The sequence below is a fragment of the Melospiza melodia genome, unplaced genomic scaffold (genome assembly GCF_035770615.1).
Source record: "Melospiza melodia melodia isolate bMelMel2 unplaced genomic scaffold, bMelMel2.pri scaffold_44, whole genome shotgun sequence".
In the NCBI taxonomy this organism is placed as follows: Eukaryota; Metazoa; Chordata; class Aves; order Passeriformes; family Passerellidae; genus Melospiza; species Melospiza melodia.
In genome coordinates, this window is record NW_026948761.1 from 6,573,265 (window position 1) to 6,589,166 (window position 15,902).

Below are 15,902 nucleotides of genomic sequence, written 5' to 3' on the forward strand. Positions count from 1 at the left end.
GGGAGAGGACTCTTGGTCAAGAACTGTAGTGACAGGACAAGGGAGAATGGGATAAAACTGCAAGAGTTGGAAGAGGTTTGATGATGGGAAGAAGTTCTTTACTCTCAGCGTGCTTGTCCCTGACACAGGGACCAGTGCAGAGAGGCTGTGGATGCCCCATCCCCAGCAACGTCCAAGCCCAGGTGGGACAGGGGTTACAGCAACCTGCTCTGCTGGGAGCTTGCTCAGCTTGGAACCACATCATCTTGAGGGTCCCTTCCAGGCCAAACCATTCAAGGATTTGATCATTCTGCAGTCCCCATCTCCCTCTGCACAGCACCCCTGAAACTTCAGTGACATCACAGCTCCCAGAGGGTTCCAGGTGGAACGTCCAGGACCCAGAAACGAGCACAGCAGACACTTCACCGGCTGCCAAGGGTCAGTTGCTGCTCACCCTGCACTCTGACCCTCAGCGCTGAGCTACTGCTGCTGCCTGGGCTTTCCCTGCTGCCGGCTCTGGAACGCCAATCCCAGCACAATGTGCTCTGCTGTGCCAATGGAGGTACAGTGCCATGCCAGGCAGGGGGCACCCAGCTTGGGCAGGCTGCAGCCATGTGGGAATGGATGGTGTGGGACAGGAAGCCCACTGGGAGATTGTGCTGCCCCTTGCAGACTGACAGAGACACTGTGGAGGACATGGAAGTGGACCTGGGCCTGGATGAGGAAGAGATGATGGAGGTGGACTCCTCCTCTACTTCCATGTCCTCCCCTGTTGAGGACATGGAAGTAGACGAGGAGGACAACATCGAAGAGATGGAGGTGGATGAGGAGGATAACACAGAGGAGATGGAAGTTGACATAAAGGATGAGGAGGAGCCCATGGTCCTTGGATGAAGATGCAGCCCCACAGGTAAGACAGGCAGACGCTTCCCACGCCCTGCCCACACACACACTGGGTCCCCTGACGCCAGGCTGGGGCTGGGCTGGATGGCCCCGCTCAGGGACACGGTGCCCGCAGGGGGCCTGGATTGGGCTGCCACAAGCACCAGCCCCGGCCTGCCCTGCGCTTGCCTGGGGCCACGCCAGCCCTGCCAGCCCCGGCCCAGCCCCTGGGGCCCAGTTGCCAGCCCTGCTGGGCCCAGTGCTGCCAGCTGAGCCCAGCTCTGCTGCTTCCTTTCTTCCAGGACTGATACTCACGATGGCACAGATGCCACGCCTTTGTAAATACGTTTGAAACTTTTGAAGATTTCTGTAAATACGTTTGAAAGTTTAGAAGATTTCTGCAAACACGTTCCTTCCATTTGAAGTTCTCTGTAAATACGTTTTGAAGATTGTTAGCCCATCGGATCCCGTGTAAATATGTTCTGTACATTGTTGGTGTTGTTGTTGTTATAACAATTGTTATAATGACACATGTTGTGTAAATCCAAGATTTGCCGATCTTTGGCAAATAAATACTGTTTCTTTTTAAAACCTGACTTCTCTTGGCCATTCCTTTGGGCACAGGCAGCCTTTGCACACTTTGGGTTCCACTTGTTCCGCGTTCCCGGGGCTGGAGGTCCCTGGGGGTGTTGGCACGGCCACACCGGGGCTGGGGGTCCATGTGCACAGGGGCTCCCACTGACACCACTCCTGGCACTGGGCACTGCTGCTCTTCCTGGCCTGGGGCACAGCGCTGTCCCCAAGAGCTCAGCTCTCACCAGCTCTCACACAGGGAGCTCTCACAGCACTGGCCCCTGCAGCCATGCCACCAAAGCAGGCAGCAAACCTTCAGCCACCCTTCCTGCTGCAGCCACAGGCACTCCTGGGCCCAGAGCCGCCGTCAGGCCACAGCCATGCAAAATCCACCTGCACGCTCTCAAGGCCACCACAGCCTTGGCAACTGGGCCACCTGCACCTGGGCTGCTGCAGGGGCTGATCTTTAAGCCTTGCAGCCTCCAAAGGCCCTGGGCTCTGCTTCCCAGCCTGCTCTGCACTGCCCTGAGCCCGCATTGTTCCAGAGACAAAAGCCAAGCCAGGGCATCCTCACTCTGCCCGCATTCCTGCTGCTGCCAGCGGCCACTGGCCCCTGGGCCCCACTTGGGTGACAGCTGCAGGGACAGGGCAGCCTGTGCTGGCCAGGGGGCACGGGGCTTTGGGCCCTGCGCCTGCTGCTGCTGCTGCTGCTGCTGCTGGGGGCCATGGGCCCAACAGGTCCCCAAGCTCAACCCCTGCCCGGGCAGCTCCTCACAAAGCCCCACACTCCCCGAGCATCCCCAGCACAGCTGCCAGCGGGAAACCCCACGGGCTTCAGGAAAGAAATTCCCCATAGTGACTAAACCAAGGGGTCCAAGGGGAAAGTCAGCACAAGCTGATGTTTACAGCACCTTGACAATGCTGGCTGCAGAGCAGGTGAGATCTCCAGGGCCTCTGGCAGTGCCTGCTCTGCACGTGAGCCTGTGCGGCTGCTCCCAGTGGGACACAGCACCGGGCTCAGGCCAGCCCTCAGCCCCTCACAGATGATCCCAAGGAGCAGGCTCAGAAAGCAGTTTCAGACCACTGCCTGCAGATATTTCAAAGGACTACATGTCATTCAAGGAAGCCACCTTGCACATTTAGTATTGGTGTTGTGGCATGACAAGCCATGAAGGTGCCTCTCAATCTGCACTCAGGGCACTTCCACTGCCATCCCAAGGGGAGCACAAAGGACAGGCCTCAGCTTTCAGCACTGCTGAGCTCCTCTCCCAGCAATAAAGCCTCAGGACAGGCAGGAACTGAGTGCACCAGGGAACCTGGCCTCTAATAAAAGGCATGAATCCCGGTGCCCACCCAAACCAATACCTTGCATTTTTCTACATTTCCCGTCTTCTCTCATCTCTCATGTCACTTTCCCAATTCTCTCTTACTGGGAACTTGGCTTCTCTCTCTCCTGTCTGCAGATTAGGCCAAACGTGTGACCCTGCAGGAACAGCCTGACCCACAGGGAAGTGGGAGAGGACTCTTGGTCAAGAACTGTAGTGACAGGACAAGGGAGAATGGGATAAAACTGCAAGAGTTGGAAGAGGTTTGATGATGGGAAGAAGTTCTTTACTCTCAGCGTGCTTGTCCCTGACACAGGGACCAGTGCAGAGAGGCTGTGGATGCCCCATCCCCAGCAACGTCCAAGCCCAGGTGGGACAGGGGTTACAGCAACCTGCTCTGCTGGGAGCTTGCTCAGCTTGGAACCACATCATCTTGAGGGTCCCTTCCAGGCCAAACCATTCAAGGATTTGATCATTCTGCAGTCCCCATCTCCCTCTGCACAGCACCCCTGAAACTTCAGTGACATCACAGCTCCCAGAGGGTTCCAGGTGGAACGTCCAGGACCCAGAAACGAGCACAGCAGACACTTCACCGGCTGCCAAGGGTCAGTTGCTGCTCACCCTGCACTCTGACCCTCAGCGCTGAGCTACTGCTGCTGCCTGGGCTTTCCCTGCTGCCGGCTCTGGAACGCCAATCCCAGCACAATGTGCTCTGCTGTGCCAATGGAGGTACAGTGCCATGCCAGGCAGGGGGCACCCAGCTTGGGCAGGCTGCAGCCATGTGGGAATGGATGGTGTGGGACAGGAAGCCCACTGGGAGATTGTGCTGCCCCTTGCAGACTGACAGAGACACTGTGGAGGACATGGAAGTGGACCTGGGCCTGGATGAGGAAGAGATGATGGAGGTGGACTCCTCCTCTACTTCCATGTCCTCCACTGTTGAGGACATGGAAGTAGACGAGGAGGACAACATCGAAGAGATGGAGGTGGATGAGGAGGATAACACAGAGGAGATGGAAGTTGACATAAAGGATGAGGAGGAGCCCATGGTCCTTGGATGAAGATGCAGCCCCACAGGTAAGACAGGCAGACGCTTCCCACGCCCTGCCCACACACACACTGGGTCCCCTGACGCCAGGCTGGGGCTGGGCTGGATGGCCCCGCTCAGGGACACGGTGCCCGCAGGGGGCCTGGATTGTGCTGCCACAAGCACCAGCCCCGGCCTGCCCTGCGCTTGCCTGGGGCCACGCCAGCCCTGCCAGCCCCGGCCCAGCCCCTGGGGCCCAGTTGCGAGCCCTGCTGGGCCCAGTGCTGCCAGCTGAGTCCAGCTCTGCTGCTTCCTTTCTTCCAGGACTGATACTCATGATGGCACAGATGCCACGCCTTTGTAAATACGTTTGAAACTTTTGAAGAGTTCTGTAAATACGTTTGAAAGTTTAGAAGATTTCTGCAAATACGTTCCTTCCATTTGAAGTTCTCTGTAAATACGTTTTGAAGATTGTTAGCCCATCGGATCCCGTGTAAATATGTTCTGTACATTGTTGGTGTTGTTGTTGTTATAACAATTGTTATAATGACACATGTTGTGTAAATCCAAGATTTGCCGATCTTTGGCAAATAAATACTGTTTCTTTTTAAAACCTGACTTCTCTTGGCCATTCCTTTGGGCACAGGCAGCCTTTGCACACTTGTGGGTTCCACTTGTTCCGCGTTCCCGGGGCTGGAGGTCCCTGGGGGTGTTGGCACGGCCACACCGGGGCTGGGGGTCCATGTGCACAGGGGCTCCCACTGACACCACTCCTGGCACTGGGCACTGCTGCTCTTCCTGGCCTGGGGCACAGCGCTGTCCCCAAGAGCTCAGCTCTCACCAGCTCTCACACAGGGAGCTCTCACAGCACTGGCCCCTGCAGCCATGCCACCAAAGCAGGCAGCAAACCTTCAGCCACCCTTCCTGCTGCAGCCACAGGCACTCCTGGGCCCAGAGCCGCCGTCAGGCCACAGCCATGCAAAATCCACCTGCACGCTCTCAAGCCCACCACAGCCTTGGCAACTGGGCCACCTGCACCTGGGCTGCTGCAGGGGCTGATCTTTAAGCCTTGCAGCCTCCAAAGGCCCTGGGCTCTGCTTCCCAGCCTGCTCTGCACTGCCCTGAGCCCGCATTGTTCCAGAGACAAAAGCCAGGCCAGGGCATCCTCACTCTGCCCGCACTCCTGCTGCTGCCAGCGGCCACTGGCCCCTGGGCCCCACTCGGGTGACAGCTGCAGGGACAGGGCAGCCTGTGCTGGCCAGGGGGCACGGGGCTTTGGGCCCTGCGCCTGCTGCTGCTGCTGCTGCTGCTGCTGCTGCTGCTGCTGGGGGCCATGGGCCCAACAGGTCCCCAAGCTCAGCCCCTGCCCGGGCAGCTCCTCACAAAGCCCCACACTCCCCGAGCATCCCCAGCACAGCTGCCAGCGGGAAACCCCACGGGCTTCAGGAAAGAAATTCCCCATAGTGACTAAACCAAGGGGTCCAAGGGGAAAGTCAGCACAAGCTGATGTTTACAGCACCTTGACAATGCTGGCTGCAGAGCAGGTGAGATCTCCAGGGCCTCTGGCAGTGCCTGCTCTGCACGTGAGCCTGTGCGGCTGCTCCCAGTGGGACACAGCACCGGGCTCAGGCCAGCCCTCAGCCCCTCACAGATGATCCCAAGGAGCAGGCTCAGAAAGCAGTTTCAGACCACTGCCTGCAGATATTTCAAAGGACTACATGTCATTCAAGGAAGCCACCTTGCACATTTAGTATTGGTGTTGTGGCATGACAAGCCATGAAGGTGCCTCTCAATCTGCACTCAGGGCACTTCCACTGCCATCTCAAAGGGAACACAAAGGACAGGCCTCAGCTTTCAGCACTGCTGAGCTCCTCACCCAGCAATAAAGCCTCAGGACAGGCAGGAACTGAGTGCACCAGGGAACCTGGCCTCTAATAAAAGGCATGAATCCCGGTGCCCACCCAAACCAATACCTTGCATTTTTCTACATTTCCCGTCTTCTCTCATCTCTCATGTCACTTTCCCAATTCTCTCTTACTGGGAACTTGGCTTCTCTCTCTCCTGTCTGCAGATTAGGCCAAACGTGTGACCCTGCAGGAACAGCCTGACCCACAGGGAAGTGGGAGAGGACTCTTGGTCAAGAACTGTAGTGACAGGACAAGGGAGAATGGGATAAAACTGCAAGAGTTGGAAGAGGTTTGATGATGGGAAGAAGTTCTTTACTCTCAGCGTGCTTGTCCCTGACACAGGGACCAGTGCAGAGAGGCTGTGGATGCCCCATCCCCAGCAATATCCAAGGCCAGGTGGGACAGGGGCCGCAGCAACCTGCTCTGCTGGGAGATTGCTCAGCTTGGAACCACATCATCTTAAGGGTCCCTTCCAAGCCAAACCATTCAAGGATTTGATCATTCTGCAGTCCCCATCTCCCTCTGCACAGCACCCCTGAAACTTCAGTGACATCACAGCTCCCAGAGGGTTCCAGGTGGAACGTCCAGGACCCGGAAACGAGCACAGCCGACACTTCACCGGCTGCCAAGGGTCAGTTGCTGCTCACCCTGCACTCTGACCCTCAGCGCTGAGCTGCTGCTGCTGCCTGGGCTTTTTCTGCCGCCTGCTCTGGAGCGCCAATCCCAGCACAATGTGCTCTGCTGTGCCAATGGAGGTACAGTGCCATGCCAGGCAGGGGGCACCCAGCTTGGGCAGGCTGCAGCCATGTGGGAATGGATGGTGTGGGACAGGAAGCCCACTGGGAGATTGTGCTGCCCCTTGCAGACTGACAGAGACACTGTGGAGGACATGGAAGTGGACCTGGGCCTGGATGAGGAAGAGATGATGGAGGTGGACTCCTCCTCTACTTCCATGTCCTCCACTGTTGAGGACATGGAAGTAGACGAGGAGGACAACATCGAAGAGATGGAGGTGGATGAGGAGGATAACACAGAGGAGATGGAAGTTGACATAAAGGATGAGGAGGAGCCCATGGTCCTTGGATGAAGATGCAGCCCCACAGGTAAGACAGGCAGATGCTTCCCACGCCCTGCCCACACACACACTGGGTCCCCTGACGCCAGGCTGGGGCTGGGCTGGATGGCCCCGCTCAGGAACACGGTGCCCGCAGGAGGCCTGGATTGTGCTGCCACAAGCACCAGCCCCGGCCTGCCCTGCCCTTGCCTGGGGCCACGCCAGCCCTGCTGGGGCCAGTGCTGCCAGCTGAGTCCAGCTCTGCTGCTTCCTTTCTTCCAGGACTGATACACATGATGGCACAGATGCCACACCTTTGTAAATACGTTTGAAACTTTTGAAGATTTCTGTAAATACGTTTGAAAGTTTAGAAGATTTCTGCAAATACGTTCCTTCCATTTGAAGTTCTCTGTAAATACGTTTTGAAGATTGTTAGCCCATCGGATCCCGTGTAAATATGTTCTGTACATTGTTGGTGTTGTTGTTGTTATAACAATTGTTATAATGACACATGTTGTGTAAATCCAAGATTTGCCGATCTTTGGCAAATAAATACTGTTTCTTTTTAAAACCTGACTTCTCTTGGCCATTCCTTTGGGCACAGGCAGCCTTTGCACACTTGTGGGTTCCACTTGTTCAGCGTTCCCGGGGCTGGAGGTCCCTGGGGGTGTTGGCACGGCCACACCGGGGCTGGGGGTCCCTGTGCACAGGGGCTCCCACTGACACCACTCCTGGCACTGGGCACTGCTGCTCTTCCTGGCCTGGGGCACAGCGCTGTCCCCAAGAGCTCAGCTCTCACCAGCTCTCACACAGGGAGCTCTCACAGCACTGGCCCCTGCAGCCATGCCACCAAAGCAGGCAGCAAACCTTCAGCCACCCTTCCTGCTGCAGCCACAGGCACTCCTGGGCCCAGAGCCGCCGTCAGGCCACAGCCATGCAAAATCCACCTGCACGCTCTCAAGCCCACCACAGCCTTGGCAACTGGGCCACCTGCACCTGGGCTGCTGCAGGGGCTGATCTTTAAGCCTTGCAGCCTCCAAAGGCCCTGGGCTCTGCTTCCCAGCCTGCTCTGCACTGCCCTGAGCCCGCATTGTTCCAGAGACAAAAGCCAAGCCAGGGCATCCTCACCCTGCTCGCATTCCTGCTGCTGCCAGCGGCCACTGGCCCCTGGGCCCCACTCAGGTGACAGCTGCAGGGACAGGGCAGCCTGTGCTGGCCAGGGGGCACGGGGCTTTGGGCCCTGCGCCTGCTGCTGCTGCTGCTGCTGCTGCTGCTGCTGCTGCTGGGGGCCATGGGCCCAACAGGTCCCCAAGCTCAGCCCCTGCCCGGGCAGCTCCTCACAAAGCCCCACACTCCCCGAGCATCCCCAGCACAGCTGCCAGCGGGAAACCCCACGGGCTTCAGGAAAGAAATTCCCCATAGTGACTAAACCAAGGGGTCCAAGGGGAAAGTCAGCACAAGCTGATGTTTACAGCACCTTGACAATGCTGGCTGCAGAGCAGGTGAGATCTCCAGGGCCTCTGGCAGTGCCTGCTCTGCACGTGAGCCTGTGCGGCTGCTCCCAGTGGGACACAGCACCGGGCTCAGGCCAGCCCTCAGCCCCTCACAGATGATCCCAAGGAGCAGGCTCAGAAAGCAGTTTCAGACCACTGCCTGCAGATATTTCAAAGGACTACATGTCATTCAAGGAAGCCACCTTGCACATTTAGTATTGGTGTTGTGGCATGACAAGCCATGAAGGTGCCTCTCAATCTGCACTCAGGGCACTTCCACTGCCATCTCAAAGGGAACACAAAGGACAGACCTCAGCTTTCAGCACTGCTGAGCTCCTCTCCCAGCAATAAAGCCTCAGGACAGGCAGGAACTGAGTGCACCAGGGAACCTGGCCTCTAATAAAAGGCATGAATCCCGGTGCCCACCCAAACCAATACCTTGCATTTTTCTACATTTCCCGTCTTCTCTCATCTCTCATGTCACTTTCCCAATTCTCTCTTACTGGGAACTTGGCTTCTCTCTCTCCTGTCTGCAGATTAGGCCAAACGTGTGACCCTGCAGGAACAGCCTGACCCACAGGGAAGTGGGAGAGGACTCTTGGTCAAGAACTGTAGTGACAGGACAAGGGAGAATGGGATAAAACTGCAAGAGTTGGAAGAGGTTTGATGATGGGAAGAAGTTCTTTACTCTCAGCGTGCTTGTCCCTGACACAGGGACCAGTGCAGAGAGGCTGTGGAGAGGCCCCATCCCCAGCAATATCCAAGGCCAGGTGGGACAGGGGCCGCAGCAACCTGCTCTGCTGGGAGATTGCTCAGCTTGGAACCACATCATCTTAAGGGTCCCTTCCAAGCCAAACCATTCAAGGATTTGATCATTCTGCAGTCCCCATCTCCCTCTGCACAGCACCCCTGAAACTTCAGTGACATCACAGCTCCCAGAGGGTTCCAGGTGGAACGTCCAGGACCTGGAAACGAGCACAGCAGACACTTCACCGGCTGCCAAGGGTCAGTTGCCACTCGCTCTGCGCTCTGACCTTCAGCACAGAGCTGCTGCTGCTGCCTGGGCTTTCCCTGCCGCCTGCTCCGGAGCGCCAATCCCAGCACAATGTGCTCTGCTGTGCCAATGGAGGTACAGTGCCATGCCAGGCAGGGGGCACCCAGCTTGGGCAGGCTGCAGCCATGTGGGAATGGATGGTGTGGGACAGGAAGCCCACTGGGAGATTGTGCTGCCCCTTGCAGACTGACAGAGACACTGTGGAGGACATGGAAGTGGACCTGGGCCTGGATGAGGAAGAGATGATGGAGGTGGACTCCTCCTCTACTTCCATGTCCTCCCCTGTTGAGGACATGGAAGTAGACGAGGAGGACAACATCGAAGAGATGGAGGTGGATGAGGAGGATAACACAGAGGAGATGGAAGTTGACATAAAGGATGAGGAGGAGCCCATGGTCCTTGGATGAAGATGCAGCCCCACAGGTAAGACAGGCAGACGCTTCCCACGCCCTGCCCACACACACACTGGGTCCCCTGACGCCAGGCTGGGGCTGGGCTGGATGGCCCCGCTCAGGGACACGGTGCCCGCAGGGGGCCTGGATTGGGCTGCCACAAGCACCAGCCCCGGCCTGCCCTGCGCTTGCCTGGGGCCACGCCAGCCCTGCCAGCCCCGGCCCAGCCCCTGGGGCCCAGCTGCCAGCCCTGCTGGGCCCAGTGCTGCCAGCTGAGCCCAGCTCTGCTGCTTCCTTTCTTCCAGGACTGATACTCACGATGGCACAGATGCCACGCCTTTGTAAATACGTTTGAAACTTTTGAAGATTTCTGTAAATACGTTTGAAAGTTTAGAAGATTTCTGCAAATACGTTCCTTCCATTTGAAGTTCTCTGTAAATACGTTTTGAAGATTGTTAGCCCATCGGATCCCGTGTAAATATGTTCTGTACATTGTTGGTGTTGTTGTTGTTATAACAATTGTTATAATGACACATGTTGTGTAAATCCAAGATTTGCCGATCTTTGGCAAATAAATACTGTTTCTTTTTAAAACCTGACTTCTCTTGGCCATTCCTTTGGGCACAGGCAGCCTTTGCACACTTGTGGGTTCCACTTGTTCCGCGTTCCCGGGGCTGGAGGTCCCTGGGGGTGTTGGCACGGCCACACCGGGGCTGGGGGTCCATGTGCACAGGGGCTCCCACTGACACCACTCCTGGCACTGGGCACTGCTGCTCTTCCTGGCCTGGGGCACAGCGCTGTCCCCAAGAGCTCAGCTCTCACCAGCTCTCACACAGGGAGCTCTCACAGCACTGGCCCCTGCAGCCATGCCACCAAAGCAGGCAGCAAACCTTCAGCCACCCTTCCTGCTGCAGCCACAGGCACTCCTGGGCCCAGAGCCGCCGTCAGGCCACAGCCATGCAAAATCCACCTGCACGCTCTCAAGCCCACCACAGCCTTGGCAACTGGGCCACCTGCACCTGGGCTGCTGCAGGGGCTGATCTTTAAGCCTTGCAGCCTCCAAAGGCCCTGGGCTCTGCTTCCCAGCCTGCTCTGCACTGCCCTGAGCCCGCATTGTTCCAGAGACAAAAGCCAAGCCAGGGCATCCTCACCCTGCTCGCATTCCTGCTGCTGCCAGCGGCCACGGGCCCCTGGGCCCCACTCGGGTGACAGCTGCAGGGACAGGGCAGCCTGTGCTGGCCAGGGGGCACGGGGCTTTGGGCCCTGCGCCTGCTGCTGCTGCTGCTGCTGCTGCTGGGGGCCATGGGCCCAACAGGGCCCCCAGCTCTGCCCCTGCCCGGGCAGCTGCCCCCAAAGCCCCACACTCCCCGAGCATCCCCAGCACAGCTGCCAGCAGGAAACCCCACGGGCTTCAGGAAATAAATTCCCCATAGTGACTAAACCAAGGGGTCCAAGGGGAAAGTCAGCACCAGCTGAGGTTTACAGCACCTTGACAATGCTGGCTGCAGAGCAGGTGAGATCTCCAGGGCCTCTGGCAGTGCCTGCTCTGCACGTGAGCCTGTGCGGCTGCTCCCAGTGGGACACAGCACCGGGCTCAGGCCAGCCCTCAGCCCCTCACAGATGATACCAAGGAGCAGGCTCAGAAAGCAGTTTCAGACCACTGCCTGCAGATATTTCAAAGGACTACATGTCATTCAAGGAAGCCACCTTGCACATTTAGTATTGGTGTCGTGGCATGAGAAGTCATGAAGGTGCCTCTGATTGTGCACTCAGGGCACTTCCACTGCCATCCCAAAGGGATCACAAAAGACAGGCCTCAGCTTTCAGCACTGCTGGGCTCCTCACTCAGCAATGAAATCTCAGGAAGAGGAGGAATTATGTGCTCCAGAGATTCTGGACTGCAATAAACGGCATAAATTTCACAGGCTATCTAACCCAATGACTTGCATGTCTCTTTTTCCTCTTTCTCTCATCCCTCATGTCACTTTCCCCAAACCGTACCATTGCACATATGGCCGAGGCATCAACCATTAGGATATTCTTACACCTTTATGCCAGCCTAGCTAAGGCAACATTAGTTTGAGCAGAAGCTCAAATCATTTTGCATGTTGCAGTACAAGATGTCATCACCGCAGTACGGGAGAAAGGTTTTTAGATTGCAGCAGATAAATTCCAAAAGACAGTGTCCTGGAAGTAGCCTGGCCTAAAAAGCGCAAAGAGAACCATCACACTCCAAACGCAGCCAATCAAGGACAACCCAAAGACTTTGCCAGAACTCCACAGGCTGTGTGGAAGCTGTTTTGATGTCGTGGCATGAGAAGCCATGAAGTGCTCTGAAAGTGCACTCAGGGTGCTTCCACTGCCATCCCAAATGGAACACAAAGGACAGGCCTCTGCTTTCAGCACTGCTGAGCTCCTCATCCAGCAATGAAGTCTCTGGAAGATGCAGGAATTGAGTGTACCAGGGAACCTGGCCTCTAATAAAAGGCATGAATACCACAGCCCACCCAACCCAAAGCCTTGTATAACTGTACCTTTTTCTTCTTCTCTCTTCTCTCGTGTCACCTTCCCCATATTCTCTGTCCGGGAGTTTGGCTTCTCTCTCTCCTGTCTGCAGGTTCAGCTGCACATGTGACCCTGCAGGAACAGCCTGACCTGCAAGCAAAGGTCACGTTATTTCAGAGCACTTCACTGCTCCAGCTTGGGGAGGAACTGGGAACTGAAGACATGTGCTCCTCCTTGGGAGCAGCTCCTCCCCATCCTGCACAGTGAGGAGTGGGATATCTACCACTGACCTCCTCCCATGCAGCAGCAGCCCTGAAGTGCTGCTTTTCCCTCCCAGAATTGCCACCCTGAGCCACCCAAGGTGTCCCTCCGCTGCCAGGCTGGCTCTGATCCACAGTGGAGGTGGAACCCTGAGCCCAGCAGACACTGATTCCCTCCCTTCTAGCCCAGGTCCTAGCAGAGCACTAAAACTCCACACTAGGAGTGGATTTGGAGGCTACATGGAGAAAAGGGAATTATGTCTGATTAGGGCAGACAGAATAAAATGCAGCTGCCAAAGGGAAATCAAAGCATCCCGCAGAGTACAGCCAGGTATGCTGCACATCAAGGCTGTGCTGGTGTAGAAATACTGTATTAAAAGGAATTTATGATCACTACTATCTGCCAACAAAAATACACAGAATACATTAACCTTCAGTTTTAAATGCAGAAAAGTTAGGAAATTCAGAGTGGTTTTCACCAAACACATCTCAATGGCCAGCCCAGCACTGGGATCAAAGGGAGGCAATATTTTGTTGCTACCTCTTGATGGCATTTCTTCTTCTCCTAATGCAGGAATTCTGCCTGCCCAGGACAGCAAGGATGCAGGTGAACAGCCACAGAGCTGCTCACAGATGGACAGACAGACCAAAGCTGCTCATCTTCCCCTTCTGAGGAGGATTTCTTATTCAACCTTTACTTTCTCTCTTCCTTTTACCTAAAAAGATACTTGGGATAGAGTAACAGCTTGCAGGAGACAGGGAGCATCTCCTACCAAAGGGAAGTGAAGGCAAGGGTAATTATTTTGTAGAATAAGTACATGTACTCACAGATAAAATCTCTGATCTTGGGAACAAATGGATCGATCCCTCGCTGTTCAAGACCAAAGAGACATTTCCCTGATCAAAGGATCTGGTCCCTCCTGTGTAAGACTGGGATGTTTGTCACAATTCACACACAAACATTTCAAAGCCTGTAGTCATCCAATAGGTATAAATGCTTTTAGAAAATGCAGGAAAATCCATCTTGGAGGATTTCCTATTAAAACAAGGTTTGTATTTCTGGTAGACTCCCTTTCTCTCCATCAGTCCTGTCCACTGGAAGCTGCATTGGTTGCATATGTGAGAGGACAGGTGTGATTATCTCCCCATTTTAGGGGAGGATAGGCTACATGTTCCTCCTCCACACTTGGAATGCTTTCCATGGACAGATCCCAACCTTCTCCTGCTCCTTAAATTTGTGATACACAGGACCTTTAATCTCTGTCTATCTATGGGAGCATCCTCCCACGCTGAGAGATCGGGCTCTGCAGGAATTTGGTGCCCTCACCAATGTGTGCCCCTTGCTGGCGGTGGAGTGCTGGTCAGAAAGGAGTTTGTAGGATCTCCATGAAAAGGCCAACATCACATCTCCCGTCCCGGGCTCAGGCAACACCAGGACAGGGCTCTGCCAGCAAGGAAAACACAGCCAATGCTGACCTGCTCTAGTGGGAGACGTCCCTGCCCACAGCAGGGAGGTGGAACAAGGTGAGCTGTGAGGTCCCTTCCAGGCCAGGCTCTGAAGGATGAAATGCCATCGCGGGCTGAACGGGAGGCGGGAGGACGATCCCCTCCTCTGCAGACACAGCCAGGGCCCGGCTGCCTCCCCCCCAAAGCCCAGAGCGTTCCTGACCGTGCCACCAGCGCTGGGCAGGCCAGGTCACAGCCCCAGCAGTGGCTGTGGCAGCTCTGGGCTGTCACACAGCCGGGAATGGCCCTGACAGGGAGCACAGCACAGCTCCAGCTGCATCCAGCCACAGCAGCCTGCCAGGGAGGGGAAGGAGGTGGATGGAATCCCATCGAGGGAATCACCCAAAGGGAAGGCACAGGAGCAGGCTCCAGAAGGGTGGGGGACTGGGGGGCCCAGCCCTCCTGTTTCTGTTCTCAGTGTGAGAAATGCTACTCACTTCCAAAAAATTTAAAAGGTTTATTAAAACCTTATCAGAAATACAACAGCAGTTGGAATAGAGAAAAGATTACAGCGCTGGGAGCAGAGGATTTTCCCACCATGTGCTCACCCACACCAGGGAGGTTTCACCTTTTAACCCTTTTAGTACCCCCAAAGTTCTGTCCATCGACTCCTCCTTCCCTGCCCAGGGGTGGAAATCCCTTCCTGACACCGTGAGTGGGGCTCAGGTGCTGCCACAGGAACGAGTGACCCTCCCAAATGTCCGAAACCCAGGGCATCCCTGATAACAACACAAGGGTGTAAAAACATAACTATTAAACTTCTGTTAACATTTCCCTTTTAAATGTGAGAGTCAACCATGGCATTGCTCATCTGTCTAATCAGCAAGCAGAAAACAAAACCAAACCCAGGCCTCGTGCTCATGAGCTGCACCCCCAGCACAGTCAAATCCCCGAGGCTGCATCAGCCCAGGCACAAACCCTTCCTGCTCCTCCTTTGCACACTAAATGGGATTTAACCAGGAGCCATCCGAACCCCAGAGCAAAACTCACAGCCCTGATGTGTTTAAGCAGCTCTTGGTGCTCCAGAGATTTCCCCTCCCCACCCAGCACAGCAGCCCAGGTCTATGGCACAGCAGGACAAATGCGCTGCTTTAATAAATAAACCATGAAAAAACATCTCTGTTTTCAACAAAAAGATTGACACTGACACATAAAAATGTTACAGCTGCTCAAGGAAGGTCTTCTGTCTTATTAGTTTTGGGGTATTTTGAAGTCAAAAGTGTGTTTTGAGGGTGGGTTGGCTTGAATAATGTGATTAAAATTGCTGATTTAGACAAGTAAGCTGGAAATACTGAATTTTAATCATGTTTCAGTATGTAGCTTCTAGACATTTCCCTTAAAAATAGTTGATTCTCTTTGATTCCTATAATTTGATACTATTCAACAACTGGGAGCACACACTGGAGCAATACATGTGTAAGCAATTACACAGCTTCACATGCTGCTAAAACAGAACCATTCTGTTAATACCTTTTTCCGAGAGAAATTAATTTTTTACTTATTGTTTGCATTAAGTTGCATTTGAGAAATGAAACTCAATTGAAAAAATACAAAACCACGCTTTCATTTAAGCCATTTCGTAACATTTTTTCTCCTTGACACCTCAGACAAATAAAATATGTGTATCCACAGGTAGGCACTTCATAGATGTGTTACTGAACAGTCCCTCTTCCCTGAGAGCTGCAAATCCTACAGCTGCCAGACCTCATCCCTTGCTCCTCATAAAGGGAAAGAAGAGTATCCATTCAAGTGATTTTTCAGCTCTAAATCAACTACCGAGTGAGTAGAAATAGCTGTGAAATCCCCTCCACAAACCTGCCAGAAGGGTTCCAGCTGTGGAGAGGGAAGCAGCAAATTCCTGCTCCCACAATTGGTTTGGAACCCTTACCAATTAAAAAATATCCCACTCTTGGGATTTTTTAACCACAACTAAAATAAATTAAAA

At 54.8% G+C, this 15,902-nt stretch overlaps 1 protein-coding gene across 1 annotated transcript in view; it reads right to left on the reverse strand.

Moving 5' to 3' along the window:
* Positions 1-12,304, reverse strand: part of LOC134434603 (nucleotide exchange factor SIL1-like) — a 56,786-nt gene extending 44,482 nt beyond the window's left edge. Inside the window, exon 1 of the mRNA XM_063183258.1 lies at positions 12,221-12,304. The gene's annotated coding sequence lies outside the window, so the exon portion shown is untranslated. The remainder of the gene's footprint in view (positions 1-12,220) is intronic.
* Between the last annotated feature and the right edge of the window lie 3,598 nt (positions 12,305-15,902).